General features: G+C 38.2%; 1 long non-coding RNA gene across 1 annotated transcript in view; it reads right to left on the reverse strand.

Moving 5' to 3' along the window:
* LOC128780582 (uncharacterized) overlaps positions 1-22,247 on the reverse strand; it is a 46,691-nt gene that overhangs the window by 22,472 nt on the left and 1,972 nt on the right. The window lies entirely within an intron of this gene.

The following is a 22,247-nucleotide window of genomic DNA, read 5'->3' on the forward strand; positions in this document are numbered from 1 at the left end:
TAGATAGCCATCATCTCCCTGTGTCATCTCCCTATCTGTATCATCTTCCTTCTTAGCACGACTGTCTCTGTGTTCAAATATCCCCTTTTTATAAGACACCAGTCATATTGGATCAGGGCCCATCCTAATAACCTCACTTTAACTTGGTTACCTCATTAGAGACTTAGTCTCTAAATAAGATCACATTCTGCAGTACTGGAGGTTAGGACATCAACATATGAATTTTAGGGGGACATAATTCTACCCAGTAAACTGTCACAAGTAGGGTTCCCAGGGAAATAAACTCTGAGATGGAGTTTAGCATGCACGATGTTTATTAAGGGATCAAGACCTGGGAAAGAGAGGGTATGGAAGCAGGTTCAGGCAGATAGATGTGTCAGGTTGTGATGTAGGCCCAACAACTGCCTCAGTTGACTCCACAGGGCACTCTGGAGCAACAGTGCACTTTTGGAGTTGTCCCAAGTTTGGCCAAAATGGCCCGGGCTTTAAACTACCACATTAATCAGTCATTGGACCTAGACACCTTAGGAAGGGCCTGACCTTGGGCAAGAAAGCTCTGCAGTTGAGGTGGTCTCTGAAGGGGCCGATGGCTGGGATCTACCTAGGCAGCACATCCAGAGCCTACCACATGAGCTATGAATTTTATAAAAATGGAATATGTTTTCTGCAACTTGTTCAAAAACGTTTGTGAATATTTTCAAACATATTCAAAAGTAGAGAGAATAGTATGATTAACCCCTACATAGTCGTCCTCTAGATAACATGAATTATCAGAACTTTATAACACTTGCATCATCTATCCCTTTCTCTCTTTTTATTATGTACTGGTTTTAGGTGTGCAGCTTAGTGATTAGACAACCACATGTTTTACATAGTGTTCCCCTCGATATTTCCAGTTCTGCGCCTGGCACCATACATAGTTATCACAATATTATTGACTATATTTCCTGTGCTTTATTTACTTCCCCATGACTATTTTGTAGCTACCAATTTGTGCTTCATAGTCCCTTCATCTATTTTGCCCAGTGTCCCAACATCCCTCCCCTCTGGCAACCACTAGTTCTCTCTCTGTATCTGTAAGTCTTTACAATTTTGTTTATTCATTTATTTTGTTCTTTATTTTCCACATATAAGTACAATCATATGGTATTTGTCTTCCTCTGACTAACTTATTTCACTAGGCATAATACACTCGAGGTCCATCCATGCCATCACAAATAGTAAGATTTCATACTTTTTATGGCCAAGTAATATTCCATTCTACATATGTAGCAAAGCTTTTTTATCCACTCATCCATTAGTGGGCACTTGGGTTGTTTCCATTGCTTGGCTATTGTAAATAATGCTGCAATTAACATAGGGGTGCATATATTCTTTCAAATTAATGTTTTGGATTTTTTCAGATAAATCCCCAAAAGTGGAATAACTGGATTGTAAGGCAGGTCTATTTTTAATCTTTTGAGGAAGCTCCATACCGTTTTCCATAGTGGCTGCACCAATCTGGATTCTTATCAACAGTGCACTAGGGTTCCCTTTTTTCCACATCCTCGTCGACACTTGTCATTTGTGGATTTATTGATAATAGCCATTCTAACAGATGTGAGGCAATATTTCACTGTGGTTTTAATTTGCATTCCATATGTCTATTGGCCATCTGTATGTCCTCTTTAAAGAAGTGTTAAGTCAGATCCTCTGCCCATTGTTTAATTGTTCCCTCTTTGGGTGTTGAGTAGTAAGGGAGTTCCTTATAAACTTTGGATATTAAACCCTGATCAGATGTATCATTGGCAAATGTTCTCCCATTTAATATGTTGCCTCTTCAGTTTTTTTGATGGTTTCCTTTGCTGTGCAAAAACTTTTTAGTTTGATATAATCCCATTTGTTCATTTTTTCCTCTTGTTTCCTTTGCTTGAAGAGATATATCAGAAAAAATATTGCTATGAGAAATGTTAGAAATTTTACTGCCTATATTTTCTTCTAGGACTTTTATGGTTTTGAGTCTAACACCATTTTGAGTTTATTCTTGTCTTTAATCCATTTTGAGTTTATTCTTGTGTAAAGTGAAAGGAAGTGGTCTAGTTTTCATTGTTTTGCATGTATCTGTATAATTTTCTCAGCACCATTTATTTAATAGACTGTCTTTACCATATTGTATGTTCTTGCCTCCTTTGTCAAGTATTAATTGACTACAAAGGTGTGGGTTTATTTCTGGGCTCTCTAGTCTGTTTCATTGATCTACATGTTTGTTTTATGCCAGTACCATGCCATTTTGATTATAATAGACTTGTAGTATAGTTTTATATCAGGTAATGTGATACCTCCAATTTTGTTCTTCTTTCTCAATATTGCTAAGGCTATTTGTGACCTTTTTCTCTCTTTTTTGATTTATTATTTTAAAGCAGACCTTATATCACTTCACCCCTACATACTTCAGTATCCTTCTCTAACAAATATGGACATTTTCTTACAGAACCTCGATGCCATTATAATACCTAATAAATAAACAATTCCTTGGTCCATATTCAGATTTTTCTGATTATCTAAAATATTATTTTTTAGAATTGGCTTGTTTTAATTAGGATCCAAACAAGGGGAATGGATTGTTATGTCTCATGTCTTAATCTAAAGCAATCTCTTTTCCCTTTCGTCCTCGTGTCTTTGTCTTTTTGAACAATAAAAATAAAAATAAACAGATTGAGAATGTGGGTCAGGTTGTGACAGCCTGAACCCTCCACCTTAAAATACCCTCTCCATCCTTCTTGGAACAGCCCATCCTTTGATGATCTTTGTCTAAAGCAATGATTTAACATTGAGTTGCAAAGTGGTGATTTTGTACTCTTTTTTTTTTACATTTATTAGCTAAAATTATTTTATAAAAAAGTACTATTGGTTTTCTGAAACATAGTTCATATGGAAAAGATAGGATAAAGCTTAGTTCTTTCCCTTTTAAGTTGCTTATTTTCGGAATATAGTGACAAATGTTTTTTGTTCTTTCTCTTACAATCTCATTATGAAAGCATTATTTCACTTCATTTTAGTCATTATTGCTTTAAAGGAAAGCATTCGAAGTCAAAAGAAACCAAAAAACGTGATGGGCAGAGGGGACAACCAGCAGGGACAAACCTTAAGGCAATAGAAGTGGCCTTATTTCTGCTTTATCTGAGCTAAGAATGGTGTTAATGGTGAAGTTTCATGAGGCTTTTGCCACATATAGATATGCCAAAATTCAGAGCAGTGGGGGAAAGAGACTCCATTGATTTTTATTCCTAGTGAGGACTCGCGAGGGCCTCCACCCTGCCTGGCAGAACTATCCCTTTAGTACTTGCATGGGGAGGGCACAAGCGTTAGCACAGATCACTCCCTCCCTAGACCCCCGGGTTCTGGTTTTCTATGCAGATGGTTTGTTGAATTGGGGTGAGTGTTGTTGTTTTTTTTTTTTTCCTGAAGGGAGTGTGAGCTTCAAGGGCCTCATGAGGGCAGGCATTCCTTAATTTCTGGGACTAGCCAGGAAAGTTTTAGGGGCCAAGGACAATGGCCACGCAATGAATCTAGCCCACTATTCACTGTTTGTATGCATTCCTTTTCTCCCTCTTAAATAAACAAAAAAACCAAGAAAACTAATCTAAAAAAAAAAGGTAAGTAGATAGTGCAAGATACTTTAGCTCAGGGAACTTGGTTAGCTCCCCACACTACCTCTGCAGTAGCCTGGGGAAGTGGAATTTAGTGAAGCGGTACTGTCAGTTTGGGATGGGATCCAACAAGGGGGGCCAGATCAGTGGCCTCATACTTTCTCCCTCCCTTTCTGAGATCTCACATTCCACCTACCGCAAGGCTATCAGGGAGATGCTGAGGGTACCAAGGAATGCACTTGGCAATCAGAGCATCATGCTTTGCGGATCGGGGTTCTTGGGCTGAAAGTGGAATGCTATTCCAGAGGAAAAGCCACAAAATTGCCTTAATTTGAGCTCATTTCTAGCCCTGCTGATGAGCAACCTGAGAGTTCTTCGTTTTCTCTTCTGGTCCGTCTCCCCTGCACTCTATGTCCTTCCGTGGGTATGGAAAAGGTATTTCTGATAGAGCTCGATTTCCAAAGCACCTGGCCTTTTCACTTCACAGTCTCAAGTGGCAGTTTTATCTAGAATGCCAAGTGGAACATCTTTGAGGTATCTTTTCTACATGTTTTATAAAGCTTTACGTATGAGAGGGTATGGGTAGGTGTTTGTAAAACACCTTGGAATTTTTTTTCCTTAATATCAGAAATCAAAAGCAAAGAAACCCACAGCGAAGACTTGCCTTTCAAACCCTCAGCTGCTGCCTCTAACCAGATGGCCCGGTCACTATCTGAGCACTGGAACCAAGGAGACCTTGTTCCTTTGTGTTTGTTCAGGACTCCTGGAGTGGAAATGAGCTTGTTCCTACTGGAGTTTAGTTCCATTGCATTTGCCCCCAGAAAGACCCCAAGTGCCTTTTCACAATGGCCAGGCTTTTTCCTATTTCCTACCAGTTTTTCTCAAAGGAAACTCATTCCAAATACTTACCTTTTCCACTGGGGTCTTAGAAGGAAACGAAATTCGGGCTCACACTGTAGTCCCTTGTAACCTCAGGTTTTTAATGTGATCGCTTCAAATTTAAAAGATCCAAGTGGAAATATTTTTATCATGCTGGTAATAATCCTACAGAATACCTGAATTCGTAACACTAATGTTTCAGTGTAAGTGGTGACTTTTTCTTTTCATGACTTTGATCTGGTTTCGTTCCTCTAATACAGCTACTCACTTTTGTGCGGGGGAATAAGAATATGTGTTTTTATAAAAAAAAATCATTATTTAAAAAATATGATTACTGTGTCTCAATCAATTGCAGTAATTGTTCTTTTGAAGGCTTATCATGTTCTGTTCTTGACCAATAGGAGATTCTTCATGTGTCCTTGTGACACAGTCCCACTGATTTTTTGAGAACTTCCTTGCTTTCTGGAACAACAAGATGTCTCAGGTTTATCTTGTACATTTTATGCTCCAGACCAGGAATTAGCCACTTCTCCAATAAGCCCGGATTTTTTTTAGTAGAAAATATTTTTTAAAATAAACTTTTTGTTGTAGAAGTTTTAAACTTATAGAAAAATTATGAAGATAGTACAGAAAAATCTGATGTACCCCACACCCGGTTTCCCCTATTATTAGCATCTTAAAATAGTATGATACATTTGTCACAATTAATGAACCAATATTGCTACATCATTATTAACTGAAGTCCATACTTTATTCAGATTTCCTTAGTTTTTCCCCAATGTGTTTTGCTGTTCCAGGATCCCATCCATACCACATTCTGCTTAGTCATCATGTCTCTTTGGGCGTCTCTTGGGTGTGACAATTTCTCAGACTTTCCTTGTTTGTGATGACTTTGACCGTTTTGAGGAAAGTGCAATTCTCATCACATCATATCAGGGGTACACGGTATCAGCGCGACTTATCCCTGATGACGTTAACCTTGACCATCTGGCTGAGGTAATGTTTGTCAGGTTTTTCCACTACAAACACTCTTTTCTTCCCTTTTCACACTGTCTTCATAAAGAAGTTATTGTGCAAAACCTACACTTAAAGATTGTTAAATTATGCTCCATCTCTTTAGCGGGGAGTACCGTATCTACATAAATTACTTGAAATTTTTGTGCATGGTAGCTTTGTCTACTAGCCTCCATTTATTTATTTGTTCAATTATTTACTTATATCAGTATATACTGATATTTATTTTAGATCCTGGGTTTTAATCTAATACTACTTGTTGATTGCTCAAATTGCTCCAACTTTGGCCATTGGGCTCCTTCAGTTGGCTGCTGTGTCCCTTGACTATCCCCATTATTGTGAGGTTTGTTTCTGGGTTTTTTGGGGGTTTTTTTTGGCACTTCACTACTTTCTGGCATTAAAAGATGCTCTAGTATCACCTTGTATATATATCACCCTGGTCCTAGAATAATCTATTTCTCCAAAGAGCCCTGGTTTCATTTATGAGAGAATGTTATCAGAAACGTGAAATACGTTTACGAGGGGGGGACCCCCCAAAAATAGAATTATCTTCTGGAGGGTGGGCCCCTTGTAGTATAGGCTTCCCCTGCTAGGTGAGTATTCTAGGAACACATCTGTATCAATGTACTGATTGGCATTGTTGTGAGAGGCTGCATTCGGCTTCAGTGAATTTTTTTTTGAAGACTCTCAACACGTTGGCTGTTTCATGATGGTGTTCAGTTTTTGATCAAAAAACAGCATGACCCCTGACCCATGCCCCACCCTCCCTATTCACTCAATCTTGCCCCAAGGTACTTTTTTTCTTTGTTTCCCTGATGAGAAAAGGCCTCAAAGGGACACATTTTGCCTAGTGAAAGAGGTGAAACAAAAAAACAGCAGAAGCTCTAAAAGGCATCAAAATCGATGAGTTCAAAAACTGTTTTGAGGAGTGGGAAAAACATCTCAATATGTGTATTGCATCAAATGGAGAGTACTTTGAAGGTGACATGTTTAAACATGTGAGAATAGATACACAATGTTTTTTTTTTATAAATTGTGGTTTTTTTGGGTCCCTCCTCATCTTTGTTGCTCTTGGGATGTCAGTGAGAACGATCCACCTGAAGACCCTATAGCGTGTTATTACATACCGAATAATCTAGATTCGGGGAAATGCAAGGATGGTGATTTGCAGGGTTCTGGACGATTGTCCTGGTAGGGCCTTTCCGGCAAAGCCAACCCCAGAGGGAGCAGACATTCTGAGTCTTAACTATCCTATAAGGGGACAGAGGGACTCCACAGCCTGTGCTCTTCACCTTAACACAGTGATGTACTACACAGTTTATTCCCATATAAAAAGCATTCTCTTTTAAACAGAATACATAGAGTAGCAGTGCAGAGTCAAACACTGGAGCCAGATAGATTCATGTCTGAATTTTCATTTTGCCACTTACTAGCTCTGGGAGATCTTGGGCATATTATTTAACTCCTCTGAGTCTCTGAACCAATTTTCTCAACTGAAGAAAAGGTAAATATAATTGTAGCTACTTCCTAGAATTATTTTTAGGATTAAATTAGATAATCCAGTACTTAGCCTTGCTTAGGTGCTCAAAAATTAGTAAAAATCACAACAATAAATATTTAGACCGACTTTTATTTTTATTTTTTTAATAATTTTGTTTAGTTTTTAGCCCTGGCTGGTGTAGCTCAGTGGATTGAGCACGGGCCTGCAAAGCAAAGGGTTGCCAATTCCAATTCCCAGTCAGAGCATATTCCTGGGTTGTGGGCCAGGTCCCCAATAGGGGGCGTGCAATAGGCAACCACACATCAATGTTTCTTTCCCTCTCTTTCTCCTTCCCTCCCCCTCTCTCTAAAAATAAATAAACAAAATCTTAAAAAGTAATTTTGTTTAGTTTTTACTTGGATTGTGAGGAAAGTGAACTATTTGTTAAGGGGGACGTTTTTTGCTTGTTTGTGAGTTTTTTTATTCTCACCTGAGGACACGCTCATTGACTCTAGAGAGCAGGAAAGGAAAGGAGAGAGAGGGGGAGAAAAACATCGATGAGAGAAACACTGATCAGTTGCCTCTTGCACGTGCTCTCTGACTGGGACTGAACTGCCTGGCTACCTAGGCATATGCCCTGACCAGGAGTTGAACCCTCAAACTTTCAGTTTACGGGATGACATTCCAACCAGCTAGTCCATACTGGCCAGGATTAGACTCACTTTTAGAGGCCAAACACCTAATATAAGTAGATACTAATGTCATCTCAGCACCAATTTTTACTTAATATCAGCTGAGATTTGCAGTTGTTCCCAGGTAAGTTCAGAGCTATATCTGCACATATATGAGAAACAAAATTTGGCCCTGGCTGGTGTAGCTCAGTTGTTTAGAATGTCGTTCTGTAAACCAAAAGTTCTCAGGTTTGATTCCCAGTCAGGGCACATGCCTAAGTAGTGGGTTCAGTCTCAGTTAGGGTGCACGTGAGAGAGGCATGCCTGGGTTGCAAGTTCCTCCCAAGTTGGTGCATAGAGGAGAGGCAACTGATCATTGTTTCTCTCTCACACCTACGTTTCTCTCCCTCTCTTTCTTCCTCCTTTCCCCTTGCTCTAGAATCAATGAGCATATCACCTGTGAGGGAAAGAGGGAGGAAGGGAGGAAGGGAGAGAGGGGGAGGGGAGGGGATGGGAGGAAGGAAGGAAGGAAAGAAGGGAGGAAAAAAGAAAAAAATTAGTCTGCATTTGCACAAGATGGCTTAAGTGGGCTGTACTAATTTGTGAGGTTCATCTATGAACAAACATTTAATTTCAAGGGATGATGTCAGTTATTTTTTGGAATGATGCTGGCAGGAACCTTTATCAAAATCTTCTGGACTCCTATTCAAAATGGTACCATCATTTGAACCATGGCTTCTGTGGGCACTAAGGCAATCTCAAGCTGTCTGCAAATGTTGACAAGTTCTTCCTGTCTTCAGAACTGAAAGTCATCTAAATCTGACAAAAAATTTTTTTGTGTTCCTTGTCTCTGACATTTATGTGTTAGTTAAAGCTGGTGAGCCCGGCCGGGCAGCTCAGTTGGTTAGAGCATCGTCCCTGGTCTGGGCACATACAAGAAGCAACCAATGAATGCACAAATAGGTGGAACAACAAGTCTATGTTTCTCTCTCTCCCCCTCCCTCCCTCTCTGTGCCCCCTCCTCTCTCTATCTCAAATCAATAAATACGAATTTAAAAATAAAACTAGTGACACCAAAATATAAACCTTATTTTAATTAAACCATCCCCCAGTGTCCTCTCAGTCCTCTGCTGAGAGAACTGGCATTCATGAAGAGGAAGCTGAGGATGAACTCTGTGTGAAGCCTCCATTTTACACCGATTTTCACTGAACACAAGCTGGACTGTTTGCAGTAGGACCATTGAGGATAACAGACGCTGAATTCTCTGCAATGATTTTTATCTCTGGTGTTTCTGGCACTGATTAAAGTTTCAGGCAAACAGAGGCACTGAGGACCTAGCGACAATCGCTAGGCAGCTTCCTGGTTGCCAGCAACAGTAAATGCCACAAAGACTCAACCTTTCACATGCTCACAATGAAACCTGGAGCCTGGTTTCTTATTTCAGTTACAACAGAGTCCTCCAGGTAGAGCACAACAGCTTCTTCTTTCCCCCTTTTCATATTAGATTTTTTAATTTTTGTACAGAAACACCTACAGCCCCGGAACCAAAACACTTACATTCTAACCTCCCTCTTAGTACTGTCCCTGTTCTCTCTTCTGAGGGAGAAATGAAACGAAATAGTATTGTACACCTGAATTTGGAATTTTAAATAATGTACGACTTGTTTAATGTGTTTGTAATTGTTAGTCTTCTGTAGCTTACAATTGAGTGCCACCCTTCTGAAAATATTCAGGAATCCTACATGAAAAATTGTCCTAAGTTTATTCTCTAATTTTTTTTTAAAGAAAAGGTAGAAGCATACAGAATTTAGAGCACTGGCAAGTTAAGGTTTTTCCATGACTCAGTCAAGGAAATTGCATAATAGCCTTCATCTGCCAACTTCACACACTCGTCTTCTCAAATACCTTGCTATTTTCCTTATTCTATTTCCTCATCCTTGTCTCTTTTCTCCCATCTTTTCTACATGCCATTAACTTTTGTCTTTTTTCTGTAAAGCTGTAAAACACTCTAGGGTATAGTCATGTGGTATGCAAGGTGATAAGGAAAAACTGAAATACCCCCAAGCTTGTGAGTCTGTCTCCTAGCAACTGTATGATACGTTGCTTAGTAACTTGAGAGGTGAGGGTAAAGTCTCTCTTACATATCTAAAAATACTGAAATCATTTTAAAAATTAATAGTGGGACTTACTTATTAAAATACACTAAATTCAGAGACAATCTTACCGTGGAAGAGACTTATTTCAGGCCATGGTATCTTGAATAAACCTCCACACTCTTACGAGCTGCACACTTGAATAACAGATTGCTGTTCTCAAAAGCAGATGAAAAATAAACCCACCGCCCTTTCTAAGCCTTCCTCTTCAACATGTGCATAAGCAGTTTTTAAGAGGAATGGGGAAATATTTTCTAAATTATATTCTGGGCTAGGCAGATGAAGAAAAATGTAGACTTTCCTTTCTTCTGCACACGCATAGTTGATTTTTAAATCTAAAGGAAGATGGAGAAATGTTTCCTAAAACACCTTTTTAGGCCGGGCACCACTGGGAGTTGTGTGTTTCAGGGTTACAACTGTCTGGACAGTAATTCTCTATCAACTCACCCAGGAGGTATCAGAATTTAGAGATAGCTGAACCATACCACTGAAAGCATTGAAACTCTTTAGTTCCAAAATTGTAAATTATTAATTCTAAGAAAATCTGACTTAGTATTTCTAAGAGAATTAGACCTTCTAAACCAGATGCTTTGTTGCAGGAACTAGAAATTAGTATTTTTAACAAGCACCCTAGTTACTTCAGCACATGTAGGAAACACTGGTGTAGAGATGATTCCAACATGCTACAAGGGTTTTCTTCTATGTTTTGGCTCTTGGATTTATACATATAAAATTTAAAGAAGAAGCTTCAAAGACCAAGTCCTAGATATTGTGCCGCATCCTCTCCTTGAACTAGGCCCTTTGGCTAATAAAATTGGTCAAGCTTTAGAAGATCAGTCACTCATTCATTCTGCAAATATTTGTTAACACAATTTTAAAATATAATTGACAGAATTTAGTGATCAGTTGGGGCTAACTTAAATGAGTTAATATACATAAAGTGCTAGGATGGTGCCTGACACATAGTATTATGTGAGGTTATTATTATTTTAATCTAGCTGAGTGGACTGGAAAGATGGCAACAATGAACTGATAGTGAGAAAATAGAACAATTTAGATTATAGAACAGTAAAGAAGGTATTGGAGAAAAGTAACTAATTACATTTGGATATACTCAGTTTAAGATGCCTACAGATCATCCAGGGGGATAAAATCAGTAACAAATATGTCTTGAAGATGGGGGCATGTTGCATAACACATTTTAAAAATAAATTCTTACTTTTTGTGTGTCTAGCTCTACATAAAAACTGGCCAGTTATAATTCCTCAATATTTTACTTCTGACAATAGCAATACATCTATAGACACTTTGGAAACAGTAATATTGTTGTTGTTCACTAGTAAATCAGTCTCACCCTGCTTATCTATAACATGGAATTAATCAAGGCAAGGATTTGAGAGAAAAAAGAGAAATACACATTTGGATGCTTGGGGGAGGGGACTCTGGAGCTTCTTTTGATTACTATTAAATCCCTGTAGCCAGTGCACCATGGCAACCTTTCCAGTCTGCCACCTAATTTCCATCTGCTTTGGGGAGAAAGGGAGGAGTGGGACAGAGGTGGTTCAGTGTGCATTCTTGTGAGTGTGTGTAGATGAGTTAATGAAATGCAACCAAACTATAAATTGTGTTTTGTGGAAAACTGAGATTATCTACTGTTTTTTCCATTTCCTTTTCCTTCTTCTCCTCTCAGGATGCTTCTGAGCTTCTTCAAGTTTTATTCCTCTTTCAGAATGACAGATTTCATCAGTAGGCTTGGTTAAACCACTTCCCTAGAGAAAAATTACAAATTAAAATGTGTAGCTCTGGACATAAATATTTTGTTAAGGAGAGTGGTTCAGCCCTGGCTGGTGTGGTTCAGTGGACTGAGTGCTGACCTGAGAATCAAAAGGTTGCTGGTTCAATTCCCAGTCAGGGCCCATGCCTGGGTTGTGGGCCAGTTCCCCGGTAGGGGCACGCAAGAGGCAACCACACATTGATGTTTCTCTGCCTCTCTTTCTCACTCCTTTCCTCTCTCTCTAAAAATAAATAAATAAAATCTTTTTATTTTAAAAGAATAGTTCAGTAAATTACTAAATATCAATGAGTAACCTCAAAGCATTTTATTACAATACCAGAGATATATTTTTAGTATTACAGAGTACAAATGTTAATTGCATTGTTTTATGTCTTACTTCTGGAAGAGAAATTCATTAATATTTATCTCTGTTACACATACAAAAGTCCTCCCTAAAATAGATGAAACTCAGTTACCAAAATCACCACAGATAATTCGTACCATCATTATTTTAAAAAATCCCCAAAACTATTATAATATTGCATTGTGTTGACCAGAGTTTGAGAAAGATACTATTAAGGTTTTTTAAAATATTTTATTTATTTATTTTTAGAGAGAGGGGAAAGGAGGGAGAAAGAGAGGGAGAGAAACATCAATGTGTGGTTGCCTCTTGTACAACCCCAACTGGGGACCTGGCCCGCAACCCAGGCATGTGCCCTGACTAGGAATCGAACCAGTGACTCTGACTCGCAGGCCAGGGCTCAATCCACTGAGCCACACCAGCCAGGGAAATATTAAGCTTTAAATAAAGTTCTGAATTCAGATGTGGGTCATACTCTTACCTAAACTGTTAATGTTGGAATTTGGCCAATGTGAATGCAGTCTTTAAAGGCTTATATAGTGAGAAACAATTCACTCAACATATGGGTCAGTATTGACCTCTCAAATAAAGATAAATGTAAATTCACCATGTCGGCATAACCATCTCTATCTCCCTGTTTAAATTTAAAGTTTGAGGTGTGTTTTTATTAGAGTATTTAAGGAAAACCTACCTGCTTGAATCATCCTTTTATACTCAAACCCGCATGGGGAAGGCAGTGTTAGGTGGATAGGTATGGTCATTTCTCAAAGGGTGCAGAGACAGTGATATGGCATAAGACAATGAACACCATAGTGGGGTGAAAGTTGGGAAATGTAACCCAATTCTTTGTGTCCGTCAGCGCCTGCATGAACCTTGCTCTCACAGCACCCAATACAATATGTTGTAATAAGTTTCTATCCTTGGACCTTGACCTCCTCTGGATCAGGAAACACGTTTTATGTTTGTTAGTTTTTTTGGATTGAGCCCATGCTGTATACTTCTTTTTGCTAACTCCAATGAACGTTCTTCTGTCCTTATTAACAACCCTTCTGCGGTAGTTGATATTACTCAGCACTCTATCTGGACACTGGCCTTCCTTTGTTTCTGTGACATCAGTGGTTTCTGCTTTTCCTCCTCCTTCTTTAACCAGTCTTTCTTTGTTTCCTTTTCTGACACTTCTTTTTCTTGCAGTTGTTTACCGGCTCTAATTTATTAAGTCTGCTCCTGAATCTGGTAAGTCGACCTCCTAAATATCCCCCTAAATCCATCTCTTTCCTTCCAATCCATTTCTTCTATTAGACTTGGGTCCTCATCACGAAGTTTAGATGACTGAAATAGCCTCCTGAATAGTTTCCTTGCCTTCCATCTCAAACTGTCTGGTCCATTCTTTAAAGACCTAACAGTTTCTCTAATCTGGTATAAATTGTGACAAAAAGAACTGAACCCATGTTTGCCTGACGCAGGAGCTGGTAACCCCATCATTCACTCTTTACTGCTCCTCATTCCCACACATCACCAACACCTCTAGACCCAACCTTCCATGTAGTTCCCCAAAACGTCTACTTTTCATTGCCATTATAACTTCCTTAAATCAGTCTTATCATATTAACCAGAAATCTTCTAACCGTCTCCCTGCCTTACGGTCCCCTGTTCCCAAGTCTATTGTATCTATTCTCTCTGCACACAGCAGTCAGAAGGATCTTTGTGAAATGCAAAGTTCATTATTCCTCTTTCCTTTAATGGCTCAGTGAGTTTGGAATAAGGTCCTTTCATAACTGACTCTGCATAATCCTCCAGTCTCATCGCTTCCCAGTTCCCTTTTCTAACACTTTATGTAACAAACCACCTCCAGTTTCTGAAACTCACCCAGTTGTCTTTGTGTTTGCATATGCATGCTCTTTCCCATTTTTACCTACTACTACTATTTATTTTTCAAGACAGTCCCAGTATCACCTCTTCCAGAAGGTCTTCCTGCATTCTCCACCCCACAACATCACACAAAGACCTAGAAGTTATAGGTAGTATGTATCTCTTTGATCGGCATCATGCCATGCCTCTCCCTTGGAACTTACCAGAATGTATTACATCCATTTAAATCTTAGTCAGACAAATACCTATTAATACCCTAGACTATGCCTGGCCCAATATATGTACCTTAGCAGGCAATTAATATTTGTTTCCAAAAAGAAGGAACGAATAAATAAATGTTTGAAACATGTAGGTTGATCATCCATATGAGTTAATTACTTGGCTTTAAGAAAGAATATAATCATTTTTAAAATAATAAAGTTGAAATATGTATAAGCTAGAAGGAGAGAAGTTACTTTGATTTATGTATGACAAAAGTGTCCTTGCATTCCAGTGGGGAAAGGGTGGTCTTCTAAATAAATAATGCTTGGTCAACTGGATTTCCGTATGGGGAAAAATAAACCTTGATCTCTGCATCACACCACACACACACACAAATATCAATTCCCACATGCATTATGCAACGAAATGTAAAACGTTAAACAATAAATCCTTTAGAAAAAATAAACCCTTTAGGAGAATGTGTTCATGACCTTGTAGGAAGGCAAAGATTTTAACACTGTAACATTAAAATTAAGAACTTCTGTTCATCAAATGACACCACTGAGAGAGTGAAAAAGCAAGCTACAGAGTAGGAAAAAATATTTTTAATCTTCAAATGCAACAAAAACTCTTATTCATAAGACATAATGTACTCCTACCAATTCCTAAGATAAAGACAGGCAACCCATGAGAAAATACGAAAAAGACTTGAACAGGCATTTTACTAAAGAGGATATATCCAAATGGACAATGAACAAAGCAAAGGGTGTCCACCTCACTAGTTGACAAATGAAAGTCACGATGTGATAAATATTACTATGAACTCTCCTGAATGGCTGCAATGAGGGAGGATGAGGAATAACCAGAACTCTCCCACACTGCCAGTGGGAGTGTGCATAGTAATTACAGCCACTCTGGAAAAACTGCAGTTTTTCTATTAAAGCTGAATATATACATGCTTTATTACCCCACAATTCCACTTCTAGGTATATAGCAGCAGAAAGACATACAACAGGCCTTGGCTCAGTTGGTTGGAGTGTCGTCCCGTACACGAAAGGGCTGCAGGTTTGATCCCCAGTCAGGGCAATACTTAGCTTGTGGCTCAATCCCCAGTCCAGGCGTGTACAGGAGGCAACTTTTCTGTTTCTCTCTCACATCGACAGTTCTCTCTCTCTGTCTACCTCCCCCCTCTCTCTCTCTCTCCCCCTCCCTTCCTTCCTTCCTCTCTCTCTAAAACATATCTTCAGGTGAGGATTAAATAAAAAGAAATACATACAACAAAAATTTGTAAATACGTTCACCCAAACACATATACGAGCATGCTGGAAAATGCAAATATCCATTAACATTGGAAATGTATAAATTATGGTATATTCATACAATGGGTACTACAGAGCAATGAGAACAATCTACAATTACACTCAATGGTATGAGTAAATTTCACAGACATAATATTGAGTGAAAAAAGCCATATATAAAAGGCTATTCCACTTATAGAAAGTTCAATAACAGGCAAAATTGATAAACTGTGCTAGAATTTAGTGGGCATTACCTTTTGAGAGCAGATAGTGAGTGGATAGGAAAACAAGGGAGAGCTCTCTCAGGTAGTGATACTGTTCTGTTTCTTGATCTCCATGCTGGTTGCACTAGTAATAATGTTGAGTTTGCAAAAATTCATCAAATTGTACATTTATGATTGGTGAAAATTTATGTGTGTGTTATCCTTCAATAACAAGTTTTCAAAATGAAGAATAAAAAAGAAAGAAAGCCTTCCAACATGGTAAACATAATTGCACCTAAATCATGTTTCCCAATCAGTGGCATAACTTGAAATTCTGGGTTACACTTGGAGAAATCTATCCTCATACCATACCACCAGCGTATAATGCTGTTGTCATTAGGTTCTAAATATACATCTCCACTCCCTCTAATCCTGACCTTTCTATGTGCAATGTCAATGTCAGATTCCCAGTGGCCTCCAAGACTTCAGCCCTCAGTCCCTCTATCACCTCATACAGTGTAACATTCAACGTATGAGATTATATCACTGATTGGTCCTGCCCTCATCACCCTCCCACGACACACACAAATACATTTCCTGCTCATACTTACATCCCTTCCCGATGTCCTCATTTCAGTAAAGTGCACCACTACCATTTTATTCTCTTAGTTCTCCAGCTTCAAAACTTTAAGAATTAATTTTGACTCTTTCCTTTTAATCATGTCCAAACAATCACCACTGGATTGTTCCTTTGGGTAGTCTCTTCTACTATCCCTTTCAATCCATTCCCACTGTAATTACTATGGTCTGACACCTTCTGCTTAGATTGTTGCAACAACCTCCTTATTGGTCCCCTTATCTCCAGTTTCTTTCCCTATTCCACTTACCTGTCAGACTAATTTTATGAAAATGCTGTTCCTTTCCCTTTACTCTTAATATATATATATATATATATTATAAAGGCTTCACACTGTCTATGAACTCAAGCCCAAACTCCTTCTTCAGACTGGAGTTCAAAATACTTCATTAACTAACTCCATTCTCCCCATATAACACATCACCCACAATTCCTTCGAATGCCCAAATCAAGTCAATTTCTTTGCTTTCCTTTATATGGGTACCAGATCATCATCATACTATGTCTTTGCTAATATTATTTTCCCTATTTAAAGTACTTACTCTACTCCCATCCCATTCAGTCAAAAGCCACCATTCCTATTGAAAGCTTCCATGATAAACCATAGATCATAATATAAGGTCTTTTTTCTTTCTTTGAAATTTCTATAACTTTCTATTCAAGGCACCATGGAATAAATTGTGAAGAAAATAAAACTAGTCTTTAACATCCACAATATCCTCTTTCTATATCCTTTAAACATTTACTAAGGGGTTTTCAAACATACTAAAAAAGAGAAAACAGTAGAATAAACTCCATATACCCATTATTAAAATTCAACAACTACCAAATTTTTGCCACAATCTTTTATCTACCATTTTCCCCTTTTTTCTTTGCTGGGGTATTTTAAAGCAAATCTTATACCTTATTTCATTTAACCCACCATATTTCTGCATGCATCTCTTAAAATTCCAAAAATATTCTTACATGATCATACTACCATTATCAGTTAATAAAAATAACAATTTGTTGGTATTATTTATAACCAGTCCATATTAAAATTTCCCTGGTTATCTCCAAAATGCTTTACATTTATTTTGTTTGAATCAAGGTCCAAACAACATCCATTGTTATATTTGGCAGTTGTCAAACATCTCTTCTAATCCAGAGCAGGCCCTCTCCCACCTTTGTAACCCAACCCCACCACTGACTTCTTGCAGAAACAAGATAATTTGTCCTGTCAACGTCCCACACTCTGCACTGGTCTGCAGTCTCCCTGTGATGCCTTGTTCTTACTCCACACGTGTCTTGTTCATCTATCCCCTGCATTTCCTATAAGTGGAAGTTAAGAGTCTCTAAAGGCTCTAAAGATTTTATTACATTCAGCACAATTGTTTCTTCTAGATAACTTCATAGATGATGCCATGCACTTCCTAGTGGATTACATCATAGGTTCACAAGGTCTGGTTGTCCACTTTTAATGATACTAATGTTAATCAGTAAGTTCAGATGGGAATAGCCTAATCTTTCCATTTAAAATATCCCCATCAATATTATATCTGAATTTTCATCCACTAATTATCTTTGCCTGACTAAATTATTTCATTAGAGGATATAAAGGGTGATTTTTCTAATTCTACTTTTACTTTCATATTTCCTATCTGGCATTTCATATTCTACAAAAGAATGATTTTCCCTAGTTAACTAGGGTCATTTGGTTACCCTAAAATACAGTGTGTACAAGAAACGCAAGACAAATGCTCAATTATTTATTTAATTATTTGATGTCATTATGTAGAGTTGGTGTTCTAGTTATTTCCAATACTGCAATGATATCACATGGGTATTTTTAATCCACTTTTAAAATCTTTTTTGTTTTTATTTTGCTTTGTGGGGACATCTTTGTGAACTTATGGGTTTATACTGTTAAAACATTTATTATAAAATTGCATAAAAACAGGAATACATAATACATAACTTTATTGCATAACAAATAATTATTAAATGAACATTCAGCTTTTATACCCTTTGCCTCCCTTTTCCCTATCAAAATCTCAGGAAATTATCTTTACTATAATTTTAACATAATGTAAAATCAATATGTCTTCTAGGGGATTTTTAAATATAAGATTTAATTCTATTATAAAACTGAAGGAGCAATGTTAAAGATTTGGTATCTTTATCATTTTTTATATTGTTTTTTATTATTTTTGGTATATTTTAATGATTGTGCTATTACAGTTGTCCCATTTTTTTCGTCCCCTTTATCACCCTCTGCCCTGCACCACTGCTCCCATTAGCATTCCCCCTCCTTAGTTCACATCCATGGGTCATACGTAGTTCTTTGGCTTCTCCATTTCCCATACTATTCTTAACGTCCCCTGTCTATTTTGCACCTACCATTTATGCTTCTTATTCCCTGTACCTTTCCTTCCATTCTCCACCCTCCCCCTCCCTGTTGATAACTCTCCATGTGATCTCCGTTTCTGTGATTCTGTTCCTGTTCTAGTTGTTTGCTTAGTTTGTCTTTGTTTTTTAGGTTCAGTTGTTGATAGTTGTGAGTTTGTTGTCATTTTACTGTTCATAGTTTTTTAAAAGATTTTATTTATTTATTTTTAGACAGAGGGGAAGGGAGGGAGAGAGGCAGAGAAACATCAATGTGTGGTTGCCTCTCATGCACCCCCTGCTGGGGACCTGGCCCACAACCCAGGCATATACCCTGACTGGGAACGGAACTGGCGAGGTTTTGGTTTGCAGGCTGGCACTCAAATCACTGAGCCACACCAGCCAGGGCCTACTATTCATAGTTTTGATCTTTTTCTTTGATAAGTCCCTTTAACATTTCCTATAATAAGGACTTGGTGATGATGAACTCCTTTAACTTGACCTTATCTGGGAAACACTTTATCTGCCCTTCCATTCTAAATGATAGCTTTGCTCGATAGAGTAATCTTGGATTGAGGTCCTTGCCTTTCATGACTTAGAATACTTCTCCCAGTCCCTTTTTGCCTGTAAGGTCTTTTTGGAGAAATCAGCTGATAGTCTTATGGGAACCCCTTTGTAGGTAACTGTTTCCTTTCCTCTCACTGCTTTCAAGATTCTCTCCCATCTTTAATCTTGGGTAATTTAATTATGATGTGTCTTGGTGTGTTCCTTCTTGGGTCCAATTTCTTTGGGACTCTCTGAGCTGCCTGGACTTCCTGGAAGTCTATTTCCTTTACCAGATTGGAGAAGTTTTCCTTCATTATTTTTTCAAATAAGTTTTCAATTTCTTGCTCTTCCTCTTCTCCTTCTGGCACCCCTGATTTAGGTGTTGGAACATTTAAAGTTGTCCCAGAGGTTCCTAAGCCTCTCCTCATTTTTTTGAATTCTTGTTTCTTCATTTGCTCCAGTTGAATGTTCATTTCTTCCTTCTATTCCAAATCGTTGATTTGAGTCCTGGTTTCCTTCCCTTCTCTGTAGGTTCCCTGTATATTTTTCTTCATTTCACTTTGCATAGCCTTCACTTCTTCCTCTATTTTGTGTCTGTATGCAATCATTTCTGGGAGCATGCCTATTACCAGAGTTTTGAATTTTGTATCTGATATGTTGTCTATCTCTTTGCCACTTAGTTTTTTTTTCTGGAGTTTTAATGTTTTTTCATTTGGGCCATATTTCTTTGTCTGGGCACACCTATTACATAGTGAGGGGTGGAGCCTTAGGCATTCACCAGGGCGGGGGAACCCACTTTGCTGTGTTGTGGCACTGTTTGTGGGGGAGGGGTCAGAGAGGGAATAATGCCGCTTGCTCAGCTCTCACCCACTTACAGTCACTTCCCCTGCTACCCACAAGCAAATTGGGCCATTCTGGTGCTGATTCCTGTGTGGGTGGGTTTGTGTATGTTCTAGGACCCTGTGGATTTCTCCAACAAACTCTCCTGTGAGACTGGGAGTTTCTCCCACTACTGCAACCCCCACAGACACAGAATTTTACAGCCAGAGGCTTTGAGGCTTTATTTTCCTGATGCTGGAACCCCAGGTTGCATGGTCTGTTTTGGTCCCCTGTTGTTCCTCCCGGTTTATCTGCCTGTGAATGTGGGACCGCTTGGTCTGCCACCTGCTGCCTCACCCACCCGGTCTATTGCCTTGCCGCATGCCCTCTCCACCCTGGCTGCCCATCTCTGTCCTTCCTACCAGTCTGGATGAATGTTTCTTCTCTAACTCCTTGGTTGCCAGACTTCCACACAGCTCAATTTTCTGGCAGTTCTGGTTGTTTTTTGTTTTTAAACTTGTCCTTTCGGTTGTATGAGGAAGCAAAGTGTATCTACCTATGCCTCCATCTTGGCCAGAAGTCTGGTGTCTTTATCTTAAAACAAACAGGCATTGATCTGATATACACAGTGGAGTGACATGATATATATCATGTGACATGATATGTGATATATATTATAGTAAGATCACTGGCTGTGTGTGGAAACTGGACTGAGCAGGGGTAGGAGTGAATGTAGAGGAAATATAGGAGGGCACTGAGGTTGTCCAGACTAGAGATGATGTACTTACTAGAGTTGAGACAGTAGAGATGGAAAGAAAAGGATAAGATTTGGGAAATATTTAGGAGGTAGATTTAACAGGACTTAGTGACTGTGAACAGTTAGAAAAGAAAGGACAGATGTTAAAAGTAATTCTCGTTTCCAATGTGAGAAGCCAAGTTGCTCCATTTACTGAGCAAGAAAACCTGTAGGAAGCGCATGTTTGTGTAAAGATAACTAGTTCAGTTTGGGATACCTGTGAGAAATCCAGGAAGAGATTGAAAGTTACTTTGTGATCTGGATCTAAGAAGAGATGTTAAGACATCATTATCATGTAGAAAGGATCTTCAGCCTTGGGCATGAATGCGCTTATCATCCACTGAAGTGGTTGAGATCACATAGAATAAAATGAGGAAAAGGTCTAGGATTGAACCTTGAGAAACATCAACATTTAAAGATTAGGAGAGGAGGAAAAACCAGCATAGACTGAGAAAAAAACGTAGGAGGGAAACCTAGAAAATATAGCGTTTTTAAGGCCATGGGAATAAAGCGTCTCAAAAAAAGAGGTAACGGTCAACTGTAACAAAGCTTTCATAGGTCAACAAGAACTAAAGGGTATCATGTGAATTTAACAACAAACATGGAGAGAATTTGGTTTTAAGGAATGGTAGGAGCAGAATCCAGATTGGAATAAATTTATGGATAAGTAGGAGGTAAAGAAGTAGGAAAAAAAAGTGTTGGGCAATTCTTATTTCCTACCTAAGTTATGAAACACAGGGTCATGCAGTGGAGTCTGTAAGGCTCCTCCCCATACATGCACAACACATACCATTCTCAAGTCTATATATATATATAGATATGTACTTGTATCTATATATATATATATGTACTTGTTTTATTCTTTAATTAGATTGAAAGATCCTGGTAAAAGGAGACCATGCTACTACCTTTGATTCTTACAGTATTTAGAATGGTCCAGGGTTTACTATAGACACTCAGTAAATGCTTAGTCTATAAAAAAAAGTTAAATACTTTCTTAATTACCTTTAAACTAGTAACCCTGATAATAGTTAATGAAAATATACACAGAGCTAAGCTGTTCACTTAATTCAACAAACATGTATCAATATATGTCTAATGTATGCTTAGGCACTTTGCCAGGGACTAGGATTCACATTTTAATGGAGGAGAGGTATAGACATACAAATAAATAATTAAATTCCACAATATTAAGAAAGGGGAAAAATGTTTTATGCTAATCTTTTTTATGCTAATCATACTGTGGACAAGAATGAATCCATTAGTGAAATAGTTGATGTAAGCTAAAAAATATTGGCAGTAAAAATAAGTAAGTAAACTAGAAAAAAATTTTTTTTGCCACCCATAGTTTGCATTCTGTTAAATAACATGAGGAACAAAAATAATAGATTAGTTATTTCCCCTGCTCTCCCATTTATATATTTAAGATTATCAGTGCTCAAATAGTTTATTTCTGACCTAGATCTTATTGTTACTTATGCCCAAGGGAAGAAAAAAATCCTCATTTACATAAGGAACAGAATGGCTCTGAGATAGAATTACAAAGAACCAA

This window comes from Desmodus rotundus, chromosome 3 (assembly GCF_022682495.2).
Source record: "Desmodus rotundus isolate HL8 chromosome 3, HLdesRot8A.1, whole genome shotgun sequence".
In the NCBI taxonomy this organism is placed as follows: domain Eukaryota; kingdom Metazoa; phylum Chordata; class Mammalia; order Chiroptera; family Phyllostomidae; genus Desmodus; species Desmodus rotundus.